The following is a 21,738-nucleotide window of genomic DNA, read 5'->3' on the forward strand; positions in this document are numbered from 1 at the left end:
AATAAAGGCGCTGGTTTTTAGGGCCTGCCTGAATTCCATTGGGCTAACGTAAGCTCGCGAGCAAGCGTACGGAGCTGTCCCGCTGCGTCTGTTCTGGGCATAGGGATAGCAACGCAATCGGTACTGGTATTTGAAGATCGAGCGGTTGCGTCTGCTTGCTCGTTTCCAAGGATACCGCAATGACTTGGCAACTATTGAAATACGATGTCATGTCCTTTGTCCACTGCCCGACGGAGAATTTCTCGTGTGTCCGCGACAAGTCGCTTGTGGGGTCCACGGCGTAATGCAGAGAGCAAACTCTGCAGGGCGGCCTTGGAATCGCAGAAGATGGACCATTTCTGGGGCGTTTCCTGATCGATCAATTGAATTGCTGCACGCAGAGCTGCAAGTTCGACAGCCGTCGTCGGTGTCAAGTGCGAAGTGCTGAATTTTATCACTGTAGCTTTTGCTGGAACAAATACTGCAGCTGCTGAACTGGAGTGCATAACCGACCCATCGGCGTAAACATGTAAGCGGTCACTGCGGGCCTCATGGAGTAGCAATAATGCTGCCTGCTTCAATGCTGCTGATGGCATTTGGGCCTTCTTCGCGATGCCTGGAATGGTAAGGCATACTCTAGGTGAATGTAGAGACCCCAGCGGCAACGAAGGCCATGCTGCTGACACGTAATTCGATGGCAGCGATGCTCTGTGAGTAGTCAGGAGACGGCTAAAACTCGTATGCGGCCTATAGCTGTGTGCAGGCAAGCAAGGTGGTGAAAGGGTATCCTTGCGACATGTCGAATGTGCACTCTTATTAGAATGATTAGAATGTACACTCCATTAGACTTGGCATCGTACCGTCCCACCACTCTTACCAGTTGCGTTGGGAAACTAATGGAAATGATGGTGTTGACGCGCCTTGAATGGTACTTAGAACATAATGAGGTATATCCGAATGCAATCGCGGGCTTCCGGCGCGGTCGGTTATCGATCGATAACATGCTTGATTTGGTAACATGATGATGATGTATGGGGTTTTATGGGATTTGGTAACATCTATTCAGCATCAAAAGAGCATTAAACGAATAACGGTGGCGATGTTTCTTGATGTCAAAGGCGCATATATGATAATGTAGCACACCAAGCAATCCTCGATGCTTTGACCGATGTGGGCATTGGTGGTCTTTGACTGCGCTGGATTCATAGCTATTTGGAGGATAAATCCTCATTCGTGCTTACAGAGGATGGAATGACATCCCACCATTTAACCAGCAAAGGCTTGCCGCAAGGCGGAGTGTTAAGCACCACGCTCTTCAACGCAGCACTGTTAGGCCTTGTTCAATCATTGCCAAGGAAGGTCCAGATATTCATCTATGCAGATGATATCTGCATCTGGGCGTCCGGCGTGACACGTCCGCAGATACGAGCGAGACTGCAGAAGGCGGTCACACAAACGTCGTCTTATCTGCGTATGAAAGGCCTAGAAGTATCCTCCGAAAAGTGCCGATTAGTCGCATTTACACGCAAAACAATGAATCCATATGTTATACGCATAAATGGAGAAGTAATTGCTTACGAAACAAAGCACCGTTTCCTTGGAGTCGTCATCGACCGTGATTTGTCTTGGACGCCACATATTTCATATATAAGAAAGAGGTTGACTGCAATAGCCCATGTGTTCAAATTTGTCGGTGGAAAGTCAAAGGGGCGCATCTGCACAATCGATGCTACAGATGCATCGATTGTACAGATGCATGCATTATTTATGGGCTTCCTAAGATACAGCCTGCGCGTGCTGGGTAACACTAGTAAAACCAACCTTCGCACACTTCAGAGTATACAAGCCCAAGTTCTTCGGAAGTGTCTCGGCCTGCCTAAGTGTGCATCCACAGCAGCCACAATCGCCATAGCGCGTGACCACCCTATAGCAACGTACATTGCGGTGTACACTCTAAGAGTGCAAAATCCGATAAACATTGGCTGTATATATATATATATATATATATATAAACATATATGTCCGCTTTCCAATTAACAGAAGTAGAAAACTGTACTGCTTGTGCGTCTCGCTTTCTCTGTCCTTATCCCGATTTGGCGCTATTTCACGGTCGTTATGTGCCGACAATCACAAACTGCTCTCGTCGATATTGCTATGGTGGCTGAAACGCGTGGGCTCCATCTCGATCGGCATGGCCGTCTAAAAAAGACAGGATATATTAGGGTGACTTCAGTCATGTTTCTTGCTTGAACGCTTCGGTCAACGAGAAGGGGAACCGAGTGGCCCGGTTTTCGTTAACCACAACCATATGAAACCAACAGATAAAGCGTAGGCAAGCAAAGGGGAAAAGTATTTGTTGTTGTTAATTGAAGTGTAGAAATGATAAACTGAAGGAAAAATAAAGTGGACGAAGAAACGACTCCCACAGGCGGCAAGTTGTTTTATGGTACACTTTCATTTCTCCTTTAGCTTATATGCACTTCTATTAACACTGCAAATAACTTTTTTTGGATTCATTATCTGCTGGCTTCATGTGGTTAGAATTGAACGATTCAGATTTGATACCTGCTCTCGGACAAGCTTTGCTCTTGATATACAGCGGCAACATTGTGGCGGCAGAAACGTTATCAGAAGAGGCCCAGCCACAAGGCAACCGCCTGTGCGCGGCCACCCCAAGACGTTTGCATACTACTGCGTAACGCTAAGATGCTGTAGGCTGCTCGGAATCGATAATCTTAGATAATTCAGCGGAGAAGAAATTTCGCTATATTGTTAATCAATGCGCACAGCTTGATCCTGACTGTTAGTTTTAATCGGCGACTACGTATGCAGTGCACCAATTCAAAGGGTAAAAAATTATAATTGTAATGTACGTGCTTGTTTGATGTTAGAAGGGCAAGCACTGGCGAGCAACAGGCGTACTTGTCGGAGGCACCAGAACTTGAAACAAGAGGGTAATCTTGGGAGAGAGCTGTGCGGTGGAACCCTAGCGTTAATTGTTATATTTTTAAAACCTGAATTTAAAGCGATTGGTATTACTAATTGCTCTAAGATCTTCAAGTCACTCCATGAAGCGTGTCACTTCTTCAGGGCCAACAAAATAAAAAAAATGTTGGGTTTAGTATCTTTTAATTTTTCACTCTGGAACGTTGCGACAGTACAAGATATGTGCGACATAAGTAAGAGATGTTGCGACCTGAGTTTGGTCTGTAAACCAGACCAAACTCATGACTTACGCATTATAATGGGGCAGTTTTAGCTTTAGTTCAGTGAATAAATTATGGAAATGGAAATGATTCACAGCATTCCTGCTGGCACCGTGTGTTAACACTGCTTCAACGACTCTATCGACTAAATCTTCACTCCGGCGATAACAATTCCAGTGATGGCGTATCAAAATCAGCTACATTGCTCTCCAAGTTCTTCCGGCTCGTTCAGCTTTATAGTGCAGCCAACCGGCCGCACGATAAGGCTAGTGGACTGCACTAGCACTGCAGCTATCTGCAGGGTTGCAAAATATCAGAGAGCTCCCCGTCTGGAACTCAGTCATTGTGACTCGAAAGGCGAGACCATTACAAACTCTAGGGAGTCCTCACAAGGCAGGTAAAACTTGGACACGTAGTCTATCGTCAGCAGCAGAAGTGACACTCAAGCCTGTTCTTATCGAATTACACCTTCTTCTGTCACGTACTTAGGTTGAAATGCGCAATTAAGCTTCCGCGCTCAGCTGCCACGCCCAAAAGCCAGCTGGAAACACTGGCTGCTTGCCATTGTGCTCACCGACGTGATGCGGTGGCGCTACGTCGAAGCCCGGCAGTGACCGGAGCTCTACCTTGAACAAGATCTTGGGAGCATAGCCTCGCATATCGTAGTTACAAGAGGCCACAAAAGCGCACCTGCGATTTTTGAAAGCCACCTGACTGAGTGATAGTGTGTGATCCGGACTGAGTGACCGTCAGTGATATAGAGCAGAAAAATGTTACCACGTCGGCGATATCTACAGTGGACTTTCTCTTCCTCTCTTAATATCCCCCCACCCTTTCCCTTCCCCCAGTGCAGGGTTGTCAACCGGGCTCAGTCCTGGTTGACCTCCCTGCCTTGCATTTATCCTTTCTCTCTCAATCTCTACCCCATGCTTAGCACTCTGCAGGCGCGCTCTGGTCGCGTTCACCAGACGGAGCATCTCTGTGCCACAGCAACGACTCCAGGTCACGTGCACGGCAACGTGACATTTGAAAATTACATTGCGAAGAAAACAAAACATGACACTGTTTTAACGCAATAGCGTTAAGGGCCCCGTGTCACAGAAAATCCGGCGTCGGTGTCGGTGACGGTCTTGGCGTCGGCGTCCGCAGCCAAGAAAATAATTCCGCACCGCCCCGACCATACAGGCCCTCCGAGTGGTGCAAAGGCGCTGGTGAAGTAATTGAATTTATCAAAGTAACATACGTCAGAAAAAATTGTAAAGTACGGCTCAACCACAACCTACAGGTATGATAGCGTCGGATTGTAATTTGAATATACGAGAAAACATAGTTGTGTTACGCGGAAACTCACAAACACAAGCCCCTTTTCTAGCATTTCTACCATTCATACAGCGGCGTGCCCCCGTCGGGGCTCCTTGCAAGAACGACATCCAGATGGCGCTCGCCTCCTCGGCAGCGGCGCGCCGAGGCGAAAGTGCAGAAAAAAGAAAGCTGCAGTTGCCGGGAAGCCTGACAAACCATCAGGGATCTTTGAATGCTATCGCGTTCTACTCTTAAAGGCGAAGCTCAAGCATCTTTCAACTTTTTGTTCCGATTGATAAATGAATACATTTACCATTAAATCAGTCAAACGATCCTTCAATGAGTCGATCAATTTCTCATGACGTCTTGACAGCTAGGAATAGGAGGTGCTATGAAATAGTCAATCCAGCGGTGTTCAGAAACAGTTTTCACTCACGGCACATTTTAATGTTGACTGTGCCTGTGCCTAGTGCTCCGAACGTCCAGAGCATAGAGCAAAGGAAAAGCGGACTTCGAAGCAAGTGAAAACTACTCAATTAATTGCGGAATCGATTTACGGTAGGCGTTGTGCCCCCTTGTCGGTAAATCAATCCCTGTGCCAATTCGCTTCTTCCGTGCTTCATTGTTTCGCTTAAGCGCTTTTTAAAGTGCGCAAGAAACTTCATTTGATGAGTTCTGCACCGAGAAAGAGCCCCCACGTCTGCACTGAAATGAAGATGACACAAGCAGGATTTCTCACTTCTATTTTCTTGTCTCATATATTTAAGAAACTCTTTTTCTCATTTCTCCGAAACATTTATTTCACCTTTTCTGCGCACAATAACCCGCATTTATGCTTAAAAGCCTTTCTGAATGCCAGTAACGATCAGTGGATGGAGTGAATTTAGACTTGATAACACTGTCAGCGATTATGGGCTACTCTCTTGCACCTGTTCTGCAGAATGATGACACACCTTCAGAACATGTCTGTCACTACAAGATACAGACTCATACGTGTGATATACGGTAGGGTAACTAGCTGCGGCACAATGTAGACATGTGCGCAAGAGGGGGACATGACAGGGGCCGAACACGTAGTGCCCGAACATGCGACCATGCATCAGACCTAGGAAAAAACATATCATCAAGCTGGGAAACAGAACAGCATTTTTTGCTGCTCACGAATCTCACGACCGAAAAAAAAATGAAAGGAAGAAACAAGCGGACGACTTAGAAAGAAACCCGAATTGTTAGTTTTTTTTTTTTTTTCTTTATACTGTGTAAGGCGTATTTATAAGGAAAGGCTCGCTCACTCGGCAAATTAGGCATCGCGTTTCTTGCTTGGCTTCCTTAAACCATAATTTCTTCTTGTACTATGTACCGTCAACCGCAAAAGTTTAGGGGACGCAGGATCTGCCAAGAAGCTGAATTCTCGCGAATCGTGGTCACACAGCCTGTAATTAAATGTTGCAGCATGTAGTAACCTTCGCCACCTACACAGTGATTCATTCAATTAGAAGTGTCATGCCTTAACAGTGCAATAATTCACATTTGCAGAGGAAACCGCATCCCGTAACCCTTTATGGTTGACTGTACATAAAGACGGAGATATGAAAACTCTTACAGATGAACGGTTCCGTATTTCCGCACATAATCCATAAATAATGTATGTAAAGCCACCAACTAGGCCTTTTCATCATCCATTTCGCGCTTCATTAAGTCGCATTTTCTTCGACAAACACCCGACGCGATAACAGAGACGCAACGCCTTTAGACGTGAGCGAAACTCCCGCTCTTTCGGATCACTCACGTGACCAACCCCGCGTCGTCGTGGGGTCGCGCGCTCCATCTGACGCGCAGCCGCGCAAGCTCGCGCTCGCGTGACGTCACGCGTCCGGGGCCGAGCGAGCCACCGGTAGAAGCGCCGACGCTGTCGCGTGGGGCGGTGAGCGGAGGCCGCAGAAACCGCGCGCGGTGCCTGTGCTGTGTGCCGCGTCTGTGGTGAATGTGCGTGTGACTACGACCGCGGCACGACGGCGGATCAGGACGCCGCCGGGAGCAGCAGCAGCAGGAACCCTGACGCCTCGGCACAGTCGCCGCGACGCCACAGCAAAGCTGACCGCCGCCAAGCCGGTGGCCTGCGCGAGAGGTGAGCGCCTTGGGACGGGTCTTCTCGCCAAAGCGCGTCGTAGTCCCCCCGCGAGCGCTCGATCCCTTTTCGTGTCCTTACGAGAAGGCTTGTCCTATCCTTATGCGTCCTTATGCGCTACGTCGTCGGCGGGCTCTCAACCTTTACTGGCCCCTTTGTTTATGGCTTGTTGGTGGACTGTAGTTGGTTCTAGATCACGGTTAACGTTTTTAACGGCGCGAACAGACGACACAAACAAAGCCCGTCTGCGTGGCCTACCCGTCTTGTACATCGTCTGTTCGCGCTTAACTGTTCACTGGCTCGTTCACCGTGCAAAAATGCATGAACCACGCGTAGACGCTGCACCGGAAATACGAATGCGTTACCCGTACCACTTCCGTGCATAAAAGAAACAGGGCCGCTGCAACAACTGAATGGCGCAGACGTACAAGTGAAATGCTAACACCAGTCTCGCAAACTGCGAAAAATTGGTAAATGTCGTCGTAGATGTTTGCATCACGAAGTTCAGCAACAACCACAGTGCACTTCTGCAACACAAGCTCCATTTCATCGTAGTGCGGCAGCCACTGCGTCATTCTCTGTGCATTTTGCTCGTTTTCCGTCTGCGTGTTGTCTTTTCATTACCGTAAAGGTTGCAACAGCAATATTAAAATGAAGAGCTGTCAATCGGCGCAAGTTTAAAGTACAGCTGTCCTTCATTTGCCTAGATCTGGCGCCAACGTCGAATTGCAGATGTTCATATTTCAAGGCGAAGAAAGACGAACGCATTCAGCGCATAAGCTGTACACATGAAGCGCCATTGCACTGACACCCCTGGGAACGTTGCTTCGATCAGTGTGCTCGCCAATCAGGCTCACAGGCTCTACGGAACAAATTAGATATGTTTGTTCGTGTGCATATATCGTTGTAACCCTGTTTGTGCGACTGCGTTTGTCAGCTGCATATATGAATCACGTGCACGGCCGAACGTATGATTCAAGGATGATAGATATCGTTCTGCGTCTCTTTCGGCAAGCGATCTTCTCGATGCAAGGAAGCCTTTTTTTTCTGTGGAGAATAATGACATTCAATAGCGTTCGCAGCTGGCCCGTTGTGCGTTCTACGCCACATGGCATGGAGATGACCAAAGTTTGTCGCTGGCGAACAAACATCTTCGTTGAAAAAAAAAAGCACCATTCAACGAAAATTACAGGAGTGCTTCGAGTTGAGGCAAAAGGAGAAAGAGGGTGTTATTATCATATATCCGTCCCGGTTGGTGCGTCCAATATTTGCATCAAAGTGTCGTTGCGGTGCGAGATTACCTGCAAGCGTGCTTTTTTGCACAATGAGTCTTCTAGTGGAGAAGCACGCTTCGCAGGAGCTCACGCAACTGCTTTTTTCGCGCGCTTCTCTTCTGTCACTACCAAAATGAAGAGCAAATAATAAATATAAATAAGAGACACATAACAAATAATAACGCTAAGAGCGATATTTAGGGATGAATAGAAAATAACAGGGCAGAATGTTTCTTTTTCGTTAAAAATATCCTCCTTCGTTGCTGTGTATCAGCAACGTCGCTTTACGTCGTTTCTCACCTCCTCGGCAACGAACGCACTTGACGTATGATCGAGAAGAAAGGGGTGTCATCCTATTGTTAGCCACAGTAATATGAATCGAAGGAAAGCATAGCGAAAAATTGTTGTTTTAATTGAAATGTAGAAATGATAAGGTAAAGGGATATGAAAGTGGACGGGAAATACAACTTGCCACCGGTGGTAGTCGAACCCACAACCTCCGCATTGTTGTGGCTTCTTCTCCTCCCGGCGGCAAGTTGCTTTTTTCGTGCACTTTCATTTCTACTTACGATATCATTTCTAAACGTCAAATAAAAACAACAAACAATTTTCCATATGCTTTCCTTGGCTTCATTTTCTATTGGCTTCATATTGTTGGCACTTGATGTATGTTCCTCAAATTTGGACCAACCGCCTACTCGTTGCTTCTGTGAGTAGCGTCTTCGCCTTTGCGCTGAACGGCTGACCAGGAGTTCGAGCTGATTTTAGTGACGAGAGTTTTCATCTGTGCTCACCCAGGCCGGTTTCACCGGTGAAATGGAGGGGTGATGAGGAGTTGCCGGCACGAGTCACTTCAAATTGTGTTGCGCGATAATTTAAAGTATACTCATAAAAGGCATGAATACGGTATTTTTTAAATGCAAATGCAACGGTAATGGTACATTATTTTTTCAGTAAACTTGGATATCAACCCGAACGAAGCATCAATTCTTTATTGAAGACAGAATCCTTTATTTTGCGACAAGTCTGTTGGGGTCGTCCAGGCGAAAAGCTGTGAAAAGCAGCTTCATTTGTGCCTGAAGGCCCTCATACGGCGGCAGAACATCTATCAGCCCACAACTCAAAACACGCATCCTATAACACCAGTCAATTACAGAAGAAAAACTACTATACCATCGACATGCCAAATACGCAATTATTGCACATTACAATGTTCCATAAGGATGTTCGAATAATCGAAACTTTCGAATAACGAATCAAATAGCGTACTATTCAACGGGGGAAAGCGCGAAAGCACGAAGTTCAAGAAGAGGAACACACACACCAGCAGAACGTGCACCAGCGCTGGTGTTCTTGTTCTTCGTCTTTTCGCGCTGTTCCCCGGTCGAGTATGTAGCGACCAGCCCAAGCCTCCACGGTGTTGCAATTGTACTATTCGATTAGATCTTCGAATCAAATAGCCACTATTCGTAAATGCGAATATATTGCGAATACATTTCAAGTATTTTAAAGCATCGAATGCGCCAAATAAACATAAAATTGGAGCAAAAGTACGGTAAATTTTCACCCCCTCGGGCATAGTACAGACATAAAACATGGTAACTTGCGTAGTAAAGCAGGCTACGTCACTTAGGCAGCCATACTTTACAGGCTGTACAGCAATCATTCGCACTCTGTGACGAATCTGGTGCATCAGAAGAAACTACTGGTTTGCTTATAATGCTCCATCTGTTACTTTCAATAAACAACGCTTCATAACGTACTATGTAACGGCAGAAAAGTGCTAACTTTAAGAATACTGGGATGTGAACATCGTTTTATATTATTTGTAATAACGGCTATCCATTATTCGAAAACTATTCGAAAAGTATTCGATATTCAACTCGATCAGATTCGCCACTATATTCGCTAGTCTAACTGACATTATTCGTTTCGTATTCGATTCGTATTCGATTCGTATTTGACTCGGTCTCAAAAATCACTATTCGCACACTCCTAATGTTCCACAAAACCAGAAAAACAAAATTTTAATACTTGTGACACACAGTATAATATATGGAAAACGGAACAAAATTTAAGGCCTACTTATTCCTGTTTACGAAATGCGCTCTAATTTGTTTCTGGGTGAAGGTACTTGTAGCGATATTTTTTACCGGTATTTATTTAAAAGTGAAGGTAACGTCTTTGTTACCGGCTACATGAGGTCATTTCTGCGCCTGAGTGGTACCATTCACCAAACTTCCTGCAATCGTAATTTTCTTTCTCACTCAGAAAAAAAAAAAACGCTTAACCTTGCCCTCAGCCACGCAACGCTTGAAACAGCGAAGCTGGGCGATCGTAGCCCAGCATTTTCCGGAAGTGCGCGCTAACTTTTCATCTTATTACTCATGACGATGATAATTTCTTTTCGCGTGTATCGGACTTACGGCCGTCACTGCGCGTTGCACAGCGCAGCTTGCAACACGACACCGCGTTCCAATGCCGACACCGCGTTCCAGGAGACCCGCTGCGTGAATGTGTATCTCTCGCTCTCTCTCATAACGCTCAAAACATCTTCACCTCGTAGAGCACGAGCGTACGAACGCGCCAGCTGTGGACGAAGACGACTACGCTCGAACGCAATCATATGGTTCGCATAAATGCATATTTTGCAAGCGTAGCTGTATAGCCTAGTGGTTATGACGCTCGCTTTGGCACCGTGGGTACGCGGGCTCGAATCCCGCCTCGGCGAGAAAGTTTATTTTCTTTCTTAGTAGTTTCTTGATACGCACCACAAATTACGGCTGGCTTAAACAGCTTGGCTGTTAAAAATATTTCCAACAGGTATTCGTAGCTCCAGCCTGGAAACGTAAAGTGAAAAACGTCTGTCATATTCAACTGTTCCAGGAATAATATCAAATATTTCAGCGGGAATGGTTTGGACCAAACTTGCGTCAAGGTCAAAACAACGTTCAACAGTGTCAACTGCATTCATTTCAGGATCTCCCAACTCCTCCCAATTTCGCCTAAACCAATTGTTGGAGCAGAACGCTTACACGGAAAAGTCGTGTTTCTAAATTCTCGAACAGTTTGCGACAGAGTTCAGCAAAATTGGTGTCAATAAGTGTGTCAACGCTGACGAAACGCAGTGTACGATGAAAAGGCAATTTCAGTTTAGGAGATTTCTCGCTGATAAATTAGACTTTGTTCAAAAAAAGACCACTTCCGGGAAAGTGTAACTAAGTCGCTTTGGTCAGAAAGGCTCACAAGAATCAAGATCATAATTAGACTCAAGTTCGCAACATGATAAAGCCACGTACTTACGTCATAAAAAATAAGCCGGAGCCAATAAGGGTGCGCTTTTTTTTTTCTAAAAAGAACGTCATTTGAACGATTACCAAACGTTGTAAATGTGGTATAGTAAAAGAAAAAGAAAATATAAAGCTCACACGTGCGGCATGTTTCGAATTAAGTTCAGTTCTAAAAGCAAAAGGAAGCTCTAGGAAGGTGTTTCCTTTGTGCTAAGACAATGGCGTCTACCACGAATATCCGGGTGTTTTGACTGTCTGCACTGCATCGACCACCGTCCACCTAACGGTCGATCAGATCTCCGTCAACCTAACTACTCTTGATTGAGAACCTAAGTGAAGAGAAGAAACTATAAAGTAACATTGGAAAGATTACTGCAGCAGAGCTGTATCTTAGCGAACAGCGTTCTCTTTCTTTTTTTTTTTTTTTTCTTTTGTAAGAGAACAAATACTTTGTGCTGACAGTACAAAAAGCGTATTAATAAATACACCAAATAACGAAAAGTTTTAACGTTCTTACGCTATCTCCTCTCTGTTCGTGTTTAGAAGGTATCGGCATGAATTTAACATTATGCACGACGATGTCATGGGTGAAAATGCGATAAATTTGAGTCACTTTACCTCGACTATTGCCTTCGACGATTTATATTTGGGCCATAAACAACCGGGTCCGCTTATTGACCACGCTAAGTGACAGCATCGACGCCTCTGAAGTCGCATTCTCTACGATGATAAACAGCTGCTTCCAGAGATCCAATCTATCTCTATTTACTTTAAGCTTCACCGTCTATTCTAGTCTAGATGCGTTGTGACGGCCTGGCACACACGAATGGCAGCTAGGGCCACATATTATTGACCGCCCGCATCATTAGTGGACCTCTCCCAAAATCGATCATCACTTTATGACGAGTGCCCTAAAATTGAAAGATAACAAATTTAGCTGCAGTTACATGGCACAACTGATGAGCCCAAGCCGTCACATTTGTCCCGGCACACTTTTTTTTTTTTGCGGAACAACGAAGCAATGAAATGCTGTTGTTTTGTGTCTCCTTCATCCACTTCAACAAGTTTCAGGTTCGAACAGGGTTCGAGAAATGTAACATTTACCAAACAAATGTGGTAAACAAGAAGAAATGAGTAAGTCCGTGAATATCCTTTGAGACGAGTTCCGTTCGTTTAGTGTAATAATTCAATGTGAAATTAATATTTGTCACTCCAGGCGACAGTAGCAGGAAGCTATGAATGAAACCTTTCGTAGGTTTGTGCTCCTGTCGGGTGCGTGACAAATAGTGCGCTTCGTAAATCCTCCTACACAGCGCAAATTTCTGCAGAACTTATCTACCAGTAAGTCAATGTACTCAATGCCATCGACACTATCGCAATAGAGTGAGCAGAAGCTTCCTGCAGTTTAAGACACGGTTAGTTGAAATAGCCAAGTACATGACTGAAGAAACTTCCAGTTCGAGTATGATTGTACTGTGGTTTGTCCTCAGTTAGTGCTCAAGTGAATTCTTTAGTTTGATGGACGGGCAACGGTAAAATATTGCGGTCGTTGCAAATAAGTTTACATGACTTGCGCGTATTTCTATTGTTCCCGGCTCATCTCTCTCTCTTTTTCTTTTCTTTTGTTAAACACAATTACATACTGAAAATTCCATAAGCTTGAAAGCAAACTGAAATATGAATTCATCAATAAAATGTCACACGAATAATCGAGGGGAAACAACCACTACATGTATTCAAGGAAAGCATCATCATACTGGGGCCACCGTATGAGAGAGGTTCCCTTACATTCGTATATTAAAATGTGGGGTTTTGGGACATATAGTTATGCTTCTCATTTTTTACAATAGGGTTATCATTATGATATATGGGCACTTATAGGTTTTACATGGGATCCCTATATGTTCACAGGAGATTATTATACATGGGACATATGGCTTTTACAGCGTAAGCTGTTATTGGCTCATTCTAGTAGCCATTTCGGTTGGCGATGTTGTCCGCTGTCACCTCCGCCGGTGTCCGTCGCAGCTATCACCTACTATGGGGGATTGGCCAAGAAATGGGTGGATTGTCTTGAGGAAGAAAAAGGAATAAGGAGATGTATGAAAAATGCTAGAATGAAAAGCATGTATCGCATACCTGATTAAATCAAGCAGGCTAAGTCACCGCCCCGTTTCAAAGGGAGTGCGTCGTTATCACCACCATCATCATCATCATCAGCCGCATCGTATCGTGCCACGGGTCAAGAGAAGTTACATGTGCACTGCGCAGTCTCGATACCTGTGTTTACTCTTCGGTACCCTTTATTGGCGCCTCCTCGCACGGTACGACCCGTTGCTCAAGAAGCGAATCGTAGAGCTACGCGCGCGGCTACAACCGGGCAACGCCGGGGGCAGCAGACCGGTGTGCAGAGAGCAGCAGCACAGGCTGTAGCTCGCCGTCTACGCCGGGCAGACAGTTCAGATCGTTTTCGTGAACACAACGCAAAGAGACTTCGCCGCAAAGACCTTCTAGTGCGCGCTTCCGAAAATGGAGAGCCTCCAACTTACGCTGTGCCACGCAGGCCTGTGACTTTTTTCATAAGGAAGTTCTACTTATCCTAGTAGCAACTTTTTTTTTTTTCGTGATAGCGCACTGTCGTGGAATCTGCCCGCCAGCGAACGAGCAGTCCGGTAGCAAAGCGCAGACGATAAAATTTAACCCTGAAACTGCGCAAGGAATTCAGGGCTATGAAACTTTCATGGATCAGCCCAAACTTCCTTGCAAGCATTTCGAATAATACTGATGCACACAAAAAGTCACTGTACTGTAGAAGGATAATTCGCGTCTGCCGAAAGAGGACAAATAGCTGGAATGATTATTCCTAAGCTTCCATGGCGACAGGAGCCTGGGAAGTGCCGCTGGCGCAAGGGTAGGCAGCACGGGGACGACACCGGATCGGCGCCATCTTTCTTTCATGGGTTTAAATATTTAGCCTACCTCGGGCGACTCCTGCTGGAGCTCACTGCTGCCTCCAAGTGTGAAACTTTGATGGTGCTATGTCCATCGGTGGTTCTTCGTGAGCAGTAGACCGCGTAAGGGCACACTCGCTAGAGAAGTTAGATATGCAGCGAACAGCTAGGAAGTCCTAAACGTTTCTTTTTGAAAGAAAATTGAAGAAGGAATTGTAACTGTCCTCATCAACATTTTGGTTAATTAATGAGAAAAGCTGGTCTATGCAGAAAAAACGTCTGGGTACGCTTCTGCAATGTTTTACCTGCGTGCTTGTGTTTGTGCGTGTGCGTGTGCGCGCACACACATATTGACACATGTAGGCGTTTGCCTGCGTTAATATGTCTCAATCAAAATCTATAAATCACCCGCCCAACGAAATCTTCCGCGCTCTTTTGGGGACTGTCCAACTAGAAATTACTCATCAATTGTTCTGCGCATGCATACAATTCATACAGAATATTTGCACGGATCATTCATTCAAGCCAGGAAGGAAGATGGGCAAGGGTGATGCCTTGCCTATCTCATTACAGCAGATTTTAACATTAATATAATTTGTGCTGCATTGCGTTCCAAAAACCACAATCTGATTATGATTATAAGACTCCAGGATTAATTTCGACCACCTGAGGTTCTTTAACGTGCACACAATGCACGGCAGACGAACGTTTAGCATTCCGCCCACATCGGAATGCAGCCGCTGCGGCCGAAGCTTAGCAGCGCAACGCAACACCTTACCCACTAAGCCACCACAGCGGGTCTTTCAGCACAGTTCAAGAAGCCTAAAATCCTGTGCGTAAATCGTTCAGTGCGTCGTCATTCAAATCGCAACGGGAGACGGGCAAGAAAGGCGATTTGCGCAAGGATGTGGAGGGGGCACTGAACTCCACTTGATTCCTCTCAGTCGCGGTGTCTCCACATAGAGGCGCAACTTTCTTTTAACGCGATAGCGTTAAGGGCCCCGTGTCGCAGAAAATCCGGTGTCGGCGTCCGGCGTCGGCGTCCCGTGAACGAAAATTCCCGTATATATTTAGGTATATGTATATACCACGCCTTGCTATATGACATGCGGTATATGTGGGTTAGATTGCCACACCATTCTATCACTAATGTTGCTCATACCTTGTCTTACTTTCTTGACGTTATTCCTCGGAATTTTGAGAATCACAGCCCACAAGCAAATGTCATGAAACAAAACGCCGACAGCGCTTGCCTTTTATGTTACATCTTCTCAGACTTAAATATTAAAAGTGCGAAACAATAACGGAAACATGAAAATGATGCAATTGTTTTTGGCGCGTTGTGCTACTACCTCCGGGATCGGCCCACGCAAGAGGCCGCGTTTCTACGATAAAGCTCGCCTTCGTGCATAGCGTTCGCCGCCAGCGTTTCCCCGTAAACGCTACTATTACATAAGGTGCAGTTGCCGGGAAACGTGAGAAGCAGTCAGGGATCTTTGAAAGCTATCGCGTTTCAATCTCAAAGGCAAAGCTTAAGCGTCCTCCAGTTCTTGAATCGTGGAAGTAATACTCAGTGTGACAAGGCTAAATACGGCAAAGAGAAAGCCTGTCGCGCTGCGTATTGATTCCAGCGATGAACATAGCTAAGTAGCCCAACTCGCCATTACTGCTTCTTTTGAATGTTACGACTAGTGACCACGAGATGACAATCTTGAACATAGCGCCGAATGTAAACGTAACCTTCCGCTAACCGAAAACAATGTCAAAGGTCACTTTAGTATGGAGCATAGTGCAAAACAACAGTCTCTTAAGCGGTGCGCTACCAGGTTTGACGAGAATTTCGACGCGTAGCTTTGTAACCCTGTCGTTGTTAATTAGCGGCTTATCTTGCCTGAGAGGGCGCCCTCAACTCAATAACCAGCTCATCTACTTGTAGCAAATATTGGAATTCTTATAATGATACAACGCATCAACTATAATATATCGATATCCGTACCAGTTATTTTTTGCAGTTGTGATGGCCGGACTAATGTACCACAAATATTCATGCTAGAGGTCCAACATGTTTGTTGGAAAGTTCTCCCCGTCGTGTTTTCAGAGAAATACATAAATTTGAAGGCCTTAACAACATTCAGTCAATATTCGTGACTGTATGTGACAGCGACAGAGCGAGAAATACAACTGCAACCACGGGGCTCATCTTTTTCTTGTCGCTGGCTAACATTCGCATGGCTAGACATACAGAAATAACCGTGAAAGTACACCGGAGAGCAGCCGCCGGTAGTAACTCAATCGTAGAGCATCGTATGCACCTGAGCGTCCAGCAATATTTCATCCACTTTCATTATTCTTTATTCTTATTATTTCTACGCTGCAATTAAAAAGAACAGGCGAATTTTAGGTTGGCTTCCATGTGGTTGTACCTACTATAGATTCTGGTTCACTATGTCAGGTATTACAGAAGGTGGTTTTGACGGGCTTTTTTCCTTCTCCTCAGCCATGTAAATGCATGTCTGGAATAAATACTCGGACTCAAATGTGCGCTGCTCGCGATCGAGCTTCTACGAGAAATCGAATAATGGAACACTCTTGAAAGAGCCGCCAACGCGTATGAAATGTAGCCTACATTTGCCAGCATATTACGTGTCAACCGAGGGCTTCCTCGCCCCAAACTATATTTTACGTAGCATCAGCTAACTTATGGAGCAAAAAAGTGGCCGGCCTTATGCGTGATGGCGACACCTGCTTTTAAGTGCGTCAAGATAAAGCAGAACGGGTCAGTGGCATGCATTACGTGAAAGACAACACAACAATGTGGTGCGCGGAGAAGCCCTTGAGGCGCCCTTCGCCTACTCTCCCACTTACAAGGGACGTTTGGTGCGGGGCTCAAATGAGGCCCCGGCATCGATGATGCCGCCGCGCCATGCGCGCGTGCGTGACAGTGAAGCGTGCCCTTTCGGCAGCACCTGAATAATAGCGGCCTTGCGCCCGGCCGCGCCGAAGAGCCCACACGCCCGGCTGAGAACCTCTTCTGCCACCGCGTCTTTTTGCTTCATTCGCGAGAAGAACATGGCCGACGCGGCGATCATTAGCTAGCGACGGGCCCCAAGGACGCCGTCCTCTTTCACGGGAGAGCGCGCGGAGCGTTGTACCTTGGGGCTTGAAAAGGCCCCCCCGATGTTGTGGAAGCGTGTTGGGCGGCGTACGAAGCGCTACGAGTAAAAGGCGAAACGTGCTCGTTAGCTTGTGGAAGCTCCAGTCAGTTAACAATGTACTGATATGTAATTTTTGACTTTTTTTGCTGCGTCAAGCGAAGATCCTCGACCTAGAAATGCTAGAAAAAATACCGACAAGCCCTAGAACACCCTGCATGATTCATTATATTTCCTTCAGTCACGAATTATGAAGGAATATTGAGAAATGTATCGGAGTTGCATAACTTTATTCCGAGGCGCCGCAGACTCCACTAAGAGAACGTCAAGGGTAGGATGGTGCTTTGTGTCCTTTCTAGTGAGCCCTCATGATCTCGGAGAAATTAAATATTGATTTATTGTGCGGTAAGAGAATGTTGCATTTTTCCATGAAAAGAACAGAACCACTAGCAACACAACCAATATTGGCTGCAGAACATGAAAAAGAAAGAAAGAACTATTATTTTGTCATTGTTGACGGAACGTGGCGTGTCAAGCATACCATCGAACATCATAGTGATTCCAGAAGAGTGGTCGTGTGTAGCAATTCTCAGCACGTTGCCGTGAAATAGAGCCACAATGAGTATGCAGAGCGTTCAATTTGTGTGCAGATCGATGTTCTAGGTTTTTACGTTGCCACTGCTGGGCAGAACTGGCAAAAACAGGCCACCTACACAAATGTGTACACCATGACTGAAGCAATGCTCAAAACAAGGCGTCTATGACGTATTTCCCACTTCCGCAATCGCTTCCGGCGTTCGCAGACAGCAAAAAGCATAGCCTTCGAGATTGGCGCTTGATGCCCAGAGAAAGCCGTCGCTGGGGCATGGATTAAAACACCACCCATTGTTTTTCTACGAACCGATTTCGGTTTCGTTTCCCGGAGGCGTTTGTCGTGACGCAGAAAGGTGGTCACGTGGAAGCATAACATCGTAACGTTTCGGCACTCGCTCAGTCCTCTGTAATGTCGCACATGGGGCCACGCTACGAGTAGCAGCGTACCAGATGAACAAGCGAGCCGGAGTGAGTGCCGAAGCGTCGCGATATTCTGCTCCCACGTGTCCATCTCCTGTGCTATGACGCCATAACACATGCGCGTACACCACGGAGCCAAAGCTGGTTCGTAAAAAGGTATCAACGAAAATTATTTGGTGTGCCCTGAGACTTGGCGGGACATTTTAAAAGCTATAGCTTTAAGTGCCCTGTTACGCAGAAAATCCGGCGTTGACCGTGAGCGAAAATTTTCTACTAAGCACAGCATGGCGCACGCAGCGTTTCTGCCAATCACAGAACTCCGCGCGTCGCTCGGTTCCTTGAGGGCACAATAAAGTTTTTCAACCAACCAACCAACCACCAGATGACGCTCGCCTCCACGCATTCGCGGCGGCGGCGGCCGTGCAGGGAAAAAAAACGGAAAGCTCGCATTCGAGAATAGCGTTCACCGCAAGCGTTTCCTGGTTGCATAAGCTGCAGTTGCCGGGAAGCGTCAGAAGCACTCAGGTACCTTTGAATTTATCGCATTCTACACTTAAAGGCGAACCTAAGCGTCTCCCAAGTTTTTCATCGAGAGTTTCGAGGTCAACGACCCTTATTTAGTCGAAAATGTCACGTCAGTATTCCTTTAAGACTGCACGTGGCAATGTATTTAGGAAGCAATAGTTGGAAGCAATCGTGGAAGCAGTACCTTTCACCTTAAGTACCGCAATGGGAAAATTCTCTCAACATGCACAAAGTGACCCAGAGACGCAGCTTATCGCGTTCCATTCGCCGCCAACTGTTCGAACGGGATTGCTCAGAGCTGCGCCGGAGCCAGGGCACACTTAATTAAGAGCAGCTCCGTGTCCCGCTACTTGCGAACTCCGTCATTGGAACAGTTTGATCATGAGCCGTGTTTGAGCAGCCACACACTCGACGATAACTGGCCACACTCGGTCGACCAGCACATGGCTGGTCGACCGTCAATTTGTGGCGCAAGCACAGCGTTTCCCATCGCATAATCGTCGCCAAACGAGCCAATTAAGGGAGCTCATGTCGGAGCCCATTAGGAACCTTCGACCGAGCCGATATTGCTTCTGGGAATCTTACTAATCACCGCTATAAAAATAAGAAAACGAGCGGTTCGCGCCAATGACACGAAAAACTGCGAGGCTGTTCTCATCGATGCATAATGATCATTTATAATATCTCTCTTATTAAACCCGCGTAACTGCGCGTAAAGTAGAGGTGGCGTAAGCTACGAAAAGGCCGAACTGACGAAGCTGTTCGCTTGGTGGTGGCTAGCTGAGGGCGCGGTTTATACGTGCCTAATCTCGGGAACAATTCCAATCGTGACGACATGGTATCTCTGCAAAACCATCGACCAGCGCTCAGTACTCTGCGTGAGGACGATGCCCCCCTGTACATATGCCGACACACCCTCAACCAGTGCGAGGTAGCACGCGCAACCTGGTTAACCTTCCTTGCCTTTCTCTCTCTCTTTATCTCTCTCCCTCTCTCGGCGACAGCGACAATACTGCGAAATGGAAAGGAGACATTTGGTGCAACAGCTTATAAGACTAGAGCACTTTCGAAATTGAGTTACGCATGGAGACACCAACAAGCAATGGCAAAACGGTATACATTGAAAAAAACGTCGAGCTGGAAACTACAGCAACAAAAGGTCGCACGTTAGGCACAGACGTCTGACTAAAAGCAATCTTGCCCAAATTACATGCCACAAGCCATACGAGCAAAAAAATTTAAAAAAAACTGCTGTGAGATACAATGTATTACGAGGATGGTAGGGTGTGTAGGACAACAAGCGTAGTCTCAAGCAGTGTCATATGGAAATCGTTGATAAAAGTTGTCGGTGATAAACGGCAGCCGCCGTAAAATGATAAAGTTATCAGTGCGATTATTTGTTTGTGGCACGCTTCTCATGGTGCCCGGCCACTTGCCAATCTTTTTGTTTGTTTGTTTGTTTGTTTGTTTGTTTGTTTGTTTGTTTGTTTGTTTGTTTGTTTGTTTGTTTGTTTGTTTGTTTGTTTGTTTGTTTGTTTGTTTGTTTGTTTGTAACGCAGAATTTAAGCAGCGCGGTTTAATGACATAGATTCTGGAGTTTTACGTGCAACGCCACAATATGAGTATGAGCAAATAGAGAAGACATTTGAGCTAGTTGGTGCTTGTTACAGTCTTGAGACATCATTAATTAGCGAGAAAGAGACATCCGACGAGAGCAAGAAGCGCACAGCAATTTCTAGTACATTGGGCGCTGTTCAACCACCTTTTCTGCGTGTTGATCCTTCATTAACATTAGTCAACCTCTAGTCAGCCCGGGTGCTTTCTTTCGCACTGAAAAACAGTCAGTCTCGTTCGCTAGCGTCCTGTCTTGTGTGCTTCTTGCTGTCATATTTCGAAACACGATTTCGAAATTCCATTTGCTGGAGCTGATTTTTTTTTTTTTAATTTCGAAAGCATGTCAAATACTTCGCACTGTACACGACTATTCAAGAAAGCCAGTTCTGTTACAGACATTGATAGAGAAGCAGTGCTCACACATTTGCCTGTCGAACTCCGAATATTTGCTACTTTAACTCACGCACTAGCTGCTGCCTCGTTCTATATAAAAGCTATACGGAGCTCTGGTTATATATCTGTTCTGGGTGTAAAGGCTGTGGGTATATGGCTGCTCTGGTAATGAGGTCCACATAAATATGTGCGCGTCTCTCGAAATAAACAGTTGCAAGTTAGCAACGTAAGTTGACGTTCTTATATCCGCACTTGTCATTTTAGCGCCACTCAGTTTCCCGGCATGACAGAACAATTAACTATCCCGAATTACTGTCCCGCTTCTCCTGTATTTGGGGCTTAAAAGTACGAAAGCAATAACACACAACGTATGCTATGCCTCGAGTAAACGTTCATACTGCGTGAAAAATGCTGCAGCGCGCACTAATTAGACAGCGTTGGAGTGTTGGCGTTTAAGGGGTCATTACGCAATAACGGACTATCGCGTTCCGAGCTCGCATACGCAAATGCGGCTGACGTAGATGGAAGATGGGAGGAGTGTGAAAAGGAGTTTTACGCTAGCGATTAGGCGTGTTCTGAATAAGCCGACTAACTGCAGCCGCGGATCCGAAGTTGTAGTGATGATGCGTAGACGCCGCACGTCTATGTACACACTGCACGGCCAGGAATTGCTGCGCAGAACAGATGCTGCCACGCAAACACTGCAACGTCTAGTACATGATATTCTACGCATAATTCTGGTTTATTCACTTTGTCTCCTTTTATATGTGTAAATGATTCTATAACAGCTGTAGAACTTGAAAAGGTTGGCACGTCGATATCGCAACACACTAGCTTTGTGGACGCACTAGGTGTGTAAGTTACGTAGACAGCACAGTGCTGTCGCACATTGAACCGCACATTGCCGCCG

The 21,738-nt window shown here is 46.0% G+C and overlaps 1 long non-coding RNA gene across 1 annotated transcript in view; it reads left to right on the top strand.

Moving 5' to 3' along the window:
* Positions 1 to 6,467: 6,467 nt before the first annotated feature.
* The window catches only part of LOC125945314 (uncharacterized), a 51,112-nt gene continuing 35,841 nt past the window's right edge, over positions 6,468 to 21,738 (top strand). Inside the window, exon 1 of the long non-coding RNA XR_007466808.1 lies at positions 6,468 to 6,615. This is a non-coding gene — a long non-coding RNA (uncharacterized LOC125945314). The remainder of the gene's footprint in view (positions 6,616 to 21,738) is intronic.

This window comes from Dermacentor silvarum, chromosome 5, assembly GCF_013339745.2.
Source record: "Dermacentor silvarum isolate Dsil-2018 chromosome 5, BIME_Dsil_1.4, whole genome shotgun sequence".
Taxonomy (NCBI): Eukaryota; Metazoa; Arthropoda; class Arachnida; order Ixodida; family Ixodidae; genus Dermacentor; species Dermacentor silvarum.